Below are 11,371 nucleotides of genomic sequence, written 5' to 3'. Positions count from 1 at the left end.
GCATGTTGGGTACACAAAGTTTCTTTTCAGTTGCAAACTCCATTCCATACATATATATATGGAGGTACAAGCTCCAACTAGGTTTTACAGTGAAAACTGCAGGAACTTCAAATCGGCACTAGGAAACAGACTGAGAAACAGAGAAAAAGTGTCTCCTGCAACCCGTTCCCTTGGTGCTAGATGAACGTACGTCTCTCCACTTGCTCATTTCTGAGAGATAAGTGTGTGTGAAAGCCGTCCTTCACCTAGCTTGTTGGGAACACACATTTTCTTTTCAGTTGCAAACTCCATTCCATACATATATATGGGGAGGTACAAGCTCCAACTCGGTTTTACAGTGAAAACTGCAGGAACTTCAAACCGGCACTAGGAAGCAGACTGAGAAAGCAGAGAAAAAGTGTCTCCTGCAACCCGTTCCCTTGGTGCTAGATGAACGAACGTCTCTCCACTTGCTCAGTTCTGAAAGATAAGTGTGTGTGAAAGTCGTCCTTCACCTAGCTTGTTGGGAACACACAGTTTCTTTTCAGTTGCAAACTCCATTCCATAAATATATATGGGGAAGTATAAGCTCCAACTCTGTTTTATAGTGAAAACTGCAGGAAATTCAAACCGGCACTAGGAAACAGACTGAGAAAGCAGAGAAAAAGTGTCTCCTGCAACCCGTTCCCTTGGTGTTAGATGAACGAACGTCTCTCCAATTGCTCAGTTCTGAGAGATAAGTGTGTGTGAAAGCCGTACTTCACCTAGCTTGTTGGGAACTCAAAGTTTCTTTTCAGTTGCAAACTCCACTCCATACATATATATGGGGAGGTACAAGCTCCAACTCGGTTTTACAGTGAAAACTGCAGGAACTTCAAACCGGCACTAGGAAGCAGACTGAGAAAGCAGAGAAAAAGTGTGTCCTTCAACCCGTTCCCTTGGTGCTAGATGAACGAACGTCTCTCCACTGGCTCAGTTCTGAGAGATAAGTGTGTGTGAAAGCAGTCCTTCACCTAGCTTGTTGGGAACACACAGTTTCTTTTCAGTTGCAAACTCCATTCCATACATATATATGGGGAGGTACAAGCTCAAACTCGGTTTTACAGTGAAAACTGCAGTATCTTCAAACCGGCACTAGGAAACAGACTGAGAAAGCAGAGAAAAAGTGTCTCCTGCAACCCGCTCCCTTGGTGCTAGATGAACGAACGTCTCTCCACTGGCTCAGTTCTGAGAGATAAGTGAGTGTGAAAGCAGTCCTTCACCTAGCTTGTTGGGAACTCAAAGTTCCTTTTCAGTTGCAAACTCCACTCCATACATATATATGGTGAGGTACTACTTCCAACTCGGTTTTACAGTGAAAACTGCAGGAACTTCAAACCGGCACAAGGAAACAGACTGAGAAAGCAGAGAAAAAGTTTCGCCTGGAAACCGTTCCCTTGGTGCTAGATGAACGAACGTCTCTCCACTTGCTCAGTTCTGAGAGATAGGTGTGTGTGAAAGCCGTCCTTCACCTAGCTTGCTGGGAACACAAAGTTTCTTTTCAGTTGCAAACTCCATTCCATACATATATATGGGGAGGTACTAGCTCCAACTCGGTTTTACAGTGAAAACTGCAGTATCTTCAAAACGGCACTAGGAAACAGACTGAGAAAGCAGAGAAAAAGTGTCTCCTGCAACCCGCTCCCTTGGTGCTAGATGAACGAACGTCTCTCCACTTGCTCAGTTCTGAGAGATAAGTGTGTGTGAAAGCCGTCCTTCACCTAGCTTGTTGGGAAAACACAGTTTCTTTTCAGTTGCAAACTCCATTCCATACATATATAAGGGGAGGTACTAGCTCCAACTCGGTTTTACAGTGAAAACTGCAGGAACTTCAAACCGGCACTAGGAAACAGACTGAGAAAGCAGAGAAAAAGTGTCTCCTGCAACCCGTTCCCTTGGTGCTAGATGAACGAACGTCTCTCCACTTGCTCAGTTCTGAGAGGTAAGTGTGAGTGAAAGCCGTCCTTCAATTAGCTTGTTGGGAACACAAAGTTTCTTTTTAGTTGCAAACTCCATTCCATGCATATATATGGGAAGGTACAAGCTCCAACTTTGTTTTACAGTGAAAACTGCAGGAACTTCAAACCAGCACTAGGAAACAGACTGAGAAAGCAGTGAAAACATGTCTCCTGCAACCCGCTCCCTTTGTGCTAGATGAACGAACGTCTCTCCACTTGCTCATTTCTGAGAGATAAGTGTGTGTGAAAGCCGTCCTTCACCTAGCTTGTTGGGAACACAAAGTTTCTTTTCAGTTGCAGACTCCATTCCATACATATATATGGGGAGGTACAAGCTCCAACTCGGTTTTACAGTGAAAACTGCAGGAAATTCAAACCGGCACTAGGAAACAGACTGAGAAAGCAGAGAAAAAGTGACTCCTGCAACCCGTTCCCTTGGTGCTAGATGAACGAACGTCTATCCTCTTGCGCAGTTCTGAGAGATAAGTGTGTGTGAAAGCCGTACTTCAACTAGCTTTTTGGGAACACAAAGTTTCTTTTCAGTTGCAAACACCATTCCATACATATATATGGGGAGGTACAATCTCCAATTCGGTTTTACAGTGAAAACTGCAGGAACTTCAAACCGGCACTAGGAAACAGACTGAGAAAACAGAAAAAAATTGTCTCATGCAACCCGTTCCCTTGGTGCTAGATGAACGAACGTCTCTCCACTGGCTCAGTTCTGAGAGATAATTGTGAGTGAAAGCCGTCCTTCAATTATCTTGTTGGGAACACAAAGTTTCTTTTTAGTTGCAAACTCCATTCCATGCATATATATGGGAAGGTACAAGCTCCAACTCTGTTTTACAGTGAAAACAGCAGGAACTTCAAACCAGCACTAGGAAACAGACTGAGAAATCAGAGAAAACGTGTCTCCTGCAACCCGTTCCCTTTGTGCTAGATGAACGATCGTCTCTCCACTTGCTCAGTTCTGAGAGATAAGTGTGTGTGAAAGCCGTCCTTCACCTAGCATGTTGGGTACACAAAGTTTCTTTTCAGTTGCAAACTCCATTCCATACATATATATGGGGAGGTACAAGCTCCAACTCGGTTTTACAGTGAAAACTGCAGGAACTTCAAACCGGCACTAGGAAGCAGACTGAGAAAGCGGAGAAAAAGTGTCTCCTGCAACCCGTTCTCTTGGTGCTAGATGAACGTACGTCTCTCCACTTGCTCATTTCTGAGAGATAAGTGTGTTTGAAAGCCGTCCTTCACCTAGCTTGTTGGGTACACACAGTTTCTTTTCAGTTGCAAACTCCATTCCATATATTTATATGGGGAGGTACAAGCTCCAACTCGGTTTTACAGTGAAAACTGCAGGAACTTCAAACCGGCACTAGGAAGCAGACTAAGAAAGCAGAGAAAAAGTGTCTCCTGCAACCCGTTCCCTTGGTGCTAGATGAACGAACGTCTCTCCAGTTGCTCAGTTCTGAGAGATATGTGTGTGTGAAAGCCGTCCTTCACATGCCTTGTTGGGAACACAAAGTTTCCTTTCAGTTGCAAACACCATTCCATACATATATATGGGGAGGTACAAGCTCCAACTCGGTTTTAAAGTGAAAACTGCAGGAACTTCAAACCGGCACTAGGAAACAGACTGAGAAAACAGAGAAAAAGTGTCTCATGCAACCCCTTCCCTTGGTGCTAGATGAACGAACGTCTCTCCACTTGCTCTGTTCTGAGAGATAAGTGTGAGTGAAAGCCGTCCTTCAATTAGCTTGTTGGGAACACAAAGTTTCTTTTTAGTTGCAAACTCCATTCCATGCATATATATGGGTAGGTACAAGCTCCAACTCTGTTTTACAGTGAAAACTGCAGGAACTTCAAATCGGCACTAGGAAACAGACTGAGAAAGCAGAGAAAAATTGTCTCCTGCAACCCGTTCCCTTGGTGCTAGATGAACGTACGTCTCTCCACTTGCTCATTTCTGACAGATAAATGTGTGTGAAAGCCGTCCTTCACCTAGCTTGTTGGGAACACACATTTTCTTTTCAGTTGCAAATCCATTCCATACATATATATGGGGAGGTACAAGCTCCAACTCGGTTTTACAGTGAAAACTGCAGGAACTTCAAACCGGCACTAGGAAGCAGACTGAGAAAGCAGAGAAAAAGTGTCTCCTGCAACCCGTTCCCTTGATGCTAGATGAACGAACGTCTCTCCACTTGCTCAGTTCTGAGAGATAAGTGTGTGTGAAAGTCGTCCTTCACCTAGTTTGTTGGGAACACACAGTTTCTTTTCAGTTGCAAACTCCATTCCATAAATATATATGGGGAAGTACAAGCTCCAACTCTGTTTTATAGTGAAAACTGCAGGAAATTCTAACCGGCACTAGGAAACAGACTGAGAAAGCAGAGAAAAAGTGTCTCCTGCAACCGGTTCCCTTGGTGCTAGATGAACGAACGTCTCTCCATTTGCTCAGTTCTGAGAGATAAGTGTGTGTGAAAGCCGTACTTCACCTAGCTTGTTTGGAACTCAAAGTTTCTTTTCAGTTGCTAACTCCACTCCATACATATATATGGTGAGGTACTAGTTCCAACACGGTTTTACAGTGAAAACTGCAGGAACTTCAAACCGGCACAAGGAAACAGACTGAGAAAGCAGAGAAAAAGTTTCTCCTGCAAACCGATCCATTGGTGCTAGATGAACAAAAGTCTCTCCACTTGCTCAGTTCTGAGAGATAGGTGTGTGTGAAAGCCGTCCTTCACCTAGGTTGTTGGGAACACAAAGTTTCTTTTCAGTTGCAAACTCCATTCCATACATATATATGGGGAGGTACAAGCTCCAACTCGGTTTTACAGTTAAAACTGCAGGAACTTCAAACCGGCACTAGGAAGCAGACTGAGAAAGCAGAGAAAAAGTGTCTCCTACATCCCGTTCCCTTGGTGCTAGATGAACGAACGTCTCTCCACTTGCTCAGTTCTGAGAGATAAGTGTGTGTGAAAGCCGTACTTCACCTAGCTTGTTGGGAACACACAGTTTCTTTTCAGTTGCAAACTCCATTCCATACATATATATGGGGAGGTACAAGCTCCAACTCTGTTTTACAGTGAAAACTGCAGGAACTTCAAACCGGCACTAGGAAACTGACAGAAAGCAGAGAAAAATTTCGCCTGGAAACCGTTCCCTTGGTGCTAGATGAACGAACGTCTCTCCACTGGCTCAGTTCTGAGAGATAAGTGTGTGTGAAAGCCGTCCTTCACCTAGCTTGTTGGGAACACACAGTTTCTTTTCAGTTGCAAACTCCATTCCATACATATATATGGGGAGTTACAAGCTCAAACTCGGTTTTACAGTGAAAACTGCAGTATCTTCAAACCGGCACTAGGAAACAGACTGAGAAAGCAGAGAAAAAGTGTCTCCTGCAACCCGTTCCCTTAGTGCTAGATGTACGAAGGTCTATCCTCTTGCACAGTTCTGAGAGATAAGTGTGTGTGAAAGCCGTACTTCAACTAGCTTTTTGGGAACACAAAGTTTCTTTTCAGTTGCAAACAACATTCCATACATATATATGGGGTGGTACAAGCTCCAACTCGGTTTTAAAGTGAAAACTGCAGGAACTTCAAACCGGCACTAGGAAACAGACTGAGAAAACAGAGAAAAATTGTCTCATGCAACCCCTTCCCTTGGTGCTAGATGAACGAAAGTCTCTCCACTTGCTCTGTTCTGAGAGATAAGTGTGAGTGAAAGCCGTCCTTCAATTAGCTTGTTGGGAACACAAAGTTTCATTTTAGTTGCAAACTCCATTCCATGCATATATATGGGAAGGTACAAGCTCCAACTCTGTTTTACAGTGAAAACTGCAGGAACTTCAAATCGGCACTAGGAAAAAGACTGAGAAAGCAGAGAAAAAGTGTCTCCTGCAACCCGCTCCCTTGGTGCTAGATGAACGAACGTCTCTCCACTGGCTCAGTTCTGAGAGATAAGTGAGTGTGAAAGCAGTCCTTCACCTAGCTTGTTGGGAACTCAAAGTTCCTTTTCAGTTGCAAACTCCACTCCATATATATATATGGTGAGGTACTACTTCCAACTCGGTTTTACAGTGAAAACTGCAGGAACTTCAAACCGGCACAAGGAAACAGACTGAGAAAGCAGAGAAAAAGTTTCGCCTGGAAACCGTTCCCTTGGTGCTAGATGAACGAACGTCTCTCCACTTGCTCAGTTCTGAGAGATAGGTGTGTGTGAAAGCCGTCCTTCACCTAGCTTGCTGGGAACACAAAGTTTCTTTTCAGTTGCAAACTCCATTCCATACATATATATGGGGAGGTACTAGCTCCAACTCGGTTTTACAGTGAAAACTGCAGTATCTTCAAAACGGCACTAGGAAACAGACTGAGAAAGCAGAGAAAAAGTGTCTCCTGCAACCCGCTCCCTTGGTGCTAGATGAACGAACGTCTCTCCACTTGCTCAGTTCTGAGAGATAAGTGTGTGTGAAAGCCGTCCTTCACCTAGCTTGTTGGGAAAACACAGTTTCTTTTCAGTTGCAAACTCCATTCCATACATATATAAGGGGAGGTACTAGCTCCAACTCGGTTTTACAGTGAAAACTGCAGGAAATTCAAACCGGCACTAGGAAACAGACTGAGAAAGCAGAGAAAAAGTGTCTCCTGCAACCCGTTCCCTTGGTGCTAGATGAACGAACGTCTCTCCACTTGCTCAGTTCTGAGAGGTAAGTGTGAGTGAAAGCCGTCCTTCAATTAGCTTGTTGGGAACACAAAGTTTCTTTTTAGTTGCAAATTCCATTCCATGCATATATATGGGAAGGTACAAGCTCCAACATTGTTTTACAGTGAAAACTGCAGGAACTTCAAACCAGCACTAGGAAACAGACTGAGAAAGCAGTGAAAACATGTCTCCTGCAACCCGCTCCCTTTGTGCTAGATGAACGAACGTCTCTCCACTTGCTCATTTCTGAGAGATAAGTGTGTGTGAAAGCCGTCCTTCACCTAGCTTGTTGGGAACACAAAGTTTCTTTTCAGTTGCAAACTCCATTCCATACATATATATGGGGAGGTACAAGCTCCAACTCGGTTTTACAGTGAAAACTGCAGGAAATTCAAACCGGCACTAGGAAACAGACTGAGAAAGCAGAGAAAAAGTGACTCCTGTAACCCGTTCCCTTGGTGCTAGATGAACGAACGTCTATCCTCTTGCGCAGTTCTGAGAGATAAGTGTGTGTGAAAGCCGTACTTCAACTAGCTTTTTGGGAACACAAAGTTTCTTTTCAGTTGCAAACACCATTCCATACATATATATGGGGAGGTACAATCTCCAATTCGGTTTTACAGTGAAAACTGCAGGAACTTCAAACCGGCACTAGGAAACAGACTGAGAAAACAGAAAAAAATTGTCTCATGCAACCCGTTCCCTTGGTGCTAGATGAACGAACGTCTCTCCACTGGCTCAGTTCTGAGAGATAATTGTGAGTGAAAGCCGTCCTTCAATTATCTTGTTGGGAACACAAAGTTTCTTTTTAGTTGCAAACTCCATTCCATGCATATATATGGGAAGGTACAAGCTCCAACTCTGTTTTACAGTGAAAACTGCAGGAACTTCAAACCAGCACTAGGAAACAGACTGAGAAATCAGAGAAAACGTGTCTCCTGCAACCCGTTCCCTTTGTGCTAGATGAACGATCGTCTCTCCACTTGCTCAGTTCTGAGAGATAAGTGTGTGTGAAAGCCGTCCTTCACCTAGCATGTTGGGTACACAAAGTTTCTTTTCAGTTGCAAACTCCATTCCATACATATATATGGGGAGGTACAAGCTCCAACTCGGTTTTACAGTGAAAACTGCAGGAACTTCAAACCGGCACTAGGAAGCAGACTGAGAAAGCAGAGAAAAAGTGTCTCCTGCAACCCGTTCTCTTGGTGCTAGATGAACGTACGTCTCTCCACTTGCTCATTTCTGAGAGATAAGTGTGTTTGAAAGCCGTCCTTCACCTAGCTTGTTGGGTACACACAGTTTCTTTTCAGTTGCAAACTCCATTCCATATATTTATATGGGGAGGTACAAGCTCCAACTCGGTTTTATAGTGAAAACTGCAGGAACTTCAAACCGGCACTAGGAAGCAGACTAAGAAAGCAGAGAAAAAGTGTCTCCTGCAACCCGTTCCCTTGGTGCTAGATGAACGAACGTCTCTCCAGTTGCTCAGTTCTGAGAGATATGTGTGTGTGAAAGCCGTCCTTCACATGCCTTGTTGGGAACACAAAGTTTCCTTTCAGTTGCAAACACCATTCCATACATATATATGGGGAGGTACAAGCTCCAACTCGGTTTTAAAGTGAAAACTGCAGGAACTTCAAACCGGCACTAGGAAACAGACTGAGAAAACAGAGAAAAAGTGTCTCATGCAACCCCTTCCCTTGGTGCTAGATGAACGAACGTCTCTCCACTTGCTCTGTTCTGAGAGATAAGTGTGAGTGAAAGCCGTCCTTCAATTAGCTTGTTGGGAACACAAAGTTTCTTTTTAGTTGCAAACTCCATTCCATGCATATATATGGGTAGGTACAAGCTCCAACTCTGTTTTACAGTGAAAACTGCAGGAACTTCAAATCGGCACAAGGAAACATACTGAGAAAGCAGAGAAAAAGTGTCTCCTGCAACCCGTTCCCTTGGTGCTAGATGAACGTACGTCTCTCCACTTGCTCATTTCTGACAGATAAATGTGTGTGAAAGCCGTCCTTCACCTAGCTTGTTGGGAACACACATTTTCTTTTCAGTTGCAAATCCATTCCATACATATATATGGGGAGGTACAAGCTCCAACTCGGTTTTACAGTGAAAACTGCAGGAACTTCAAACCGGCACTAGGAAGCAGACTGAGAAAGCAGAGAAAAAGTGTCTCCTGCAACCCGTTCCCTTGATGCTAGATGAACGAACGTCTCTCCACTTGCTCAGTTCTGAGAGATAAGTGTGTGTGAAAGTCGTCCTTCACCTAGTTTGTTGGGAACACACAGTTTCTTTTCAGTTGCAAACTCCATACCATAAATATATATGGGGAAGTACAAGCTCCAACTCTGTTTTATAGTGAAAACTGCAGGAAATTCTAACCGGCACTAGGAAACAGACTGAGAAAGCAGAGAAAAAGTGTCTCCTGCAACCGGTTCCCTTGGTGCTAGATGAACGAACGTCTCTCCATTTGCTCAGTTCTGAGAGATAAGTGTGTGTGAAAGCCGTACTTCACCTAGCTTGTTTGGAACTCAAAGTTTCTTTTCAGTTGCTAACTCCACTCCATACATATATATGGTGAGGTACTAGTTCCAACACGGTTTTACAGTGAAAACTGCAGGAACATCAAACCGGCACAAGGAAACAGACTGAGAAAGCAGAGAAAAAGTTTCTCCTGCAAACCGATCCATTGGTGCTAGATGAACGAACGTCTCTCCACTTGCTCAGTTCTGAGAGATAGGTGTGTGTGAAAGCCGTCCTTCACCTAGGTTGTTGGGAACACAAAGTTTCTTTTCAGTTGCAAACTCCATTCCATACATATATATGGGGAGGTACAAGCTCCAACTCGGTTTTACAGTTAAAACTGCAGGAACTTCAAACCGGCACTAGGAAGCAGACTGAGAAAGCAGAGAAAAAGTGTCTCCTTCAACCCGTTCCCTTGGTGCTAGATGAACGAACGTCTCTCCAATTGCTCAGTTCTGAGAGATAAGTGTGTGTGAAAGCCGTACTTCACCTAGCTTGTTGGGAACACACAGTTTCTTTTCAGTTGCAAACTCCATTCCATACATATATATGGGGAGGTACAAGCTCCAACTCTGTTTTACAGTGAAAACTGCAGGAACTTCAAACCGGCACTAGGAAACTGACAGAAAGCAGAGAAAAATTTCGCCTGGAAACCGTTCCCTTGGTGCTAGATGAACGAACGTCTCTCCACTGGCTCAGTTCTGAGAGATAAGTGTGTGTGAAAGCCGTCCTTCACCTAGCTTGTTGGGAACACACAGTTTCTTTTCAGTTGCAAACTCCATTCCATACATATATATGGGGAGTTACGAGCTCAAACTCGGTTTTACAGTGAAAACTGCAGTATCTTCAAACCGGCACTAGGAAACAGACTGAGAAAGCAGAGAAAAAGTGTCTCCTGCAACCCGTTCCCTTAGTGCTAGATGTACGAAGGTCTATCCTCTTGCGCAGTTCTGAGAGATAAGTGTGTGTGAAAGCCGTACTTCAACTAGCTTTTTGGGAACACAAAGTTTCTTTTCAGTTGCAAACAACATTCCATACATATATATGGGGTGGTACAAGCTCCAACTCGGTTTTAAAGTGAAAACTGCAGGAACTTCAAACCGGCACTAGGAAACAGACTGAGAAAACAGAGAAAAAGTGTCTCATGCAACCCCTTCCCTTGGTGCTAGATGAACGAAAGTCTCTCCACTTGCTCTGTTCTGAGAGATAAGTGTGAGTGAAAGCCGTCCTTCAATTAGCTTGTTGGGAACACAAAGTTTCTTTTTAGTTGCAAACTCCATTCCATGCATATATATGGGAAGGTACAAGCTCCAACTCTGTTTTACAGTGAAAACTGCAGGAACTTCAAATCGGCACTAGGAAACAGACTGAGAAAGCAGAGAAAAAGTGTCTCCTGCAACCCGTTCCCTAGGTGCTAGATGAACGTACGTCTCTCCACTTGCTCATTTCTGACAGATAAATGTGTGTGAAAGCCGTCCTTCACCTAGCTTGTTGGGAACACACATTTTCTTTTCAGTTGCAAACTCCATTCCATACATATATATGGGGAGGTACAAGCTCCAACTCGGTTTTACAGTGAAAACTGCAGGAAATTCAAACCGGCACTAGGAAGCAGACTGAGTAAGCAGAGAAAAAGTGTCTCCTGCAACCCGTTCCCTTGATGCTAGATGAACGAACGTCTCTCCACTTGCTCAGTTCTGAGAGATAAGTGTGTGTAAAAGTCGTCCTTCACCTAGTTTGTTGGGAACACACAGTTTCTTTTCAGTTGCAAACTCCATTCCATAAATATATATGGGGAAGTACAAGCTCCAACTCTGTTTTATAGTGAAAACTGCAGGAAATTCAAACCGGCACTAGGAAACTGACAGAAAGCAGAGAAAAAATTTCGCCTGGAAACCGTTCCCTTGGTGCTAGATGAACGAACGTCTCTCCACTGGCTCAGTTCTGAGAGATAAGTGTGTGTGAAAGCCGTCCTTCACCTAGCTTGTTGGGAACACACAGTTTCTTTTCAGTTGCAAACTCCATTCCATACATATATATGGGGAGTTACAAGCTCAAACTCGGTTTTACAGTGAAAACTGCAGTATCTTCAAACCGGCACTAGGAAACAGACTGAGAAAGCAGAGAAAAAGTGTCTCCTGCAACCCGCTCCCTTGGTG

Source organism: Camelus bactrianus, chromosome 19 (genome assembly GCF_048773025.1).
Source record: "Camelus bactrianus isolate YW-2024 breed Bactrian camel chromosome 19, ASM4877302v1, whole genome shotgun sequence".
Taxonomy (NCBI): Eukaryota; Metazoa; Chordata; class Mammalia; order Artiodactyla; family Camelidae; genus Camelus; species Camelus bactrianus.
Note: the sequence above shows the minus strand (reverse complement) of the source record.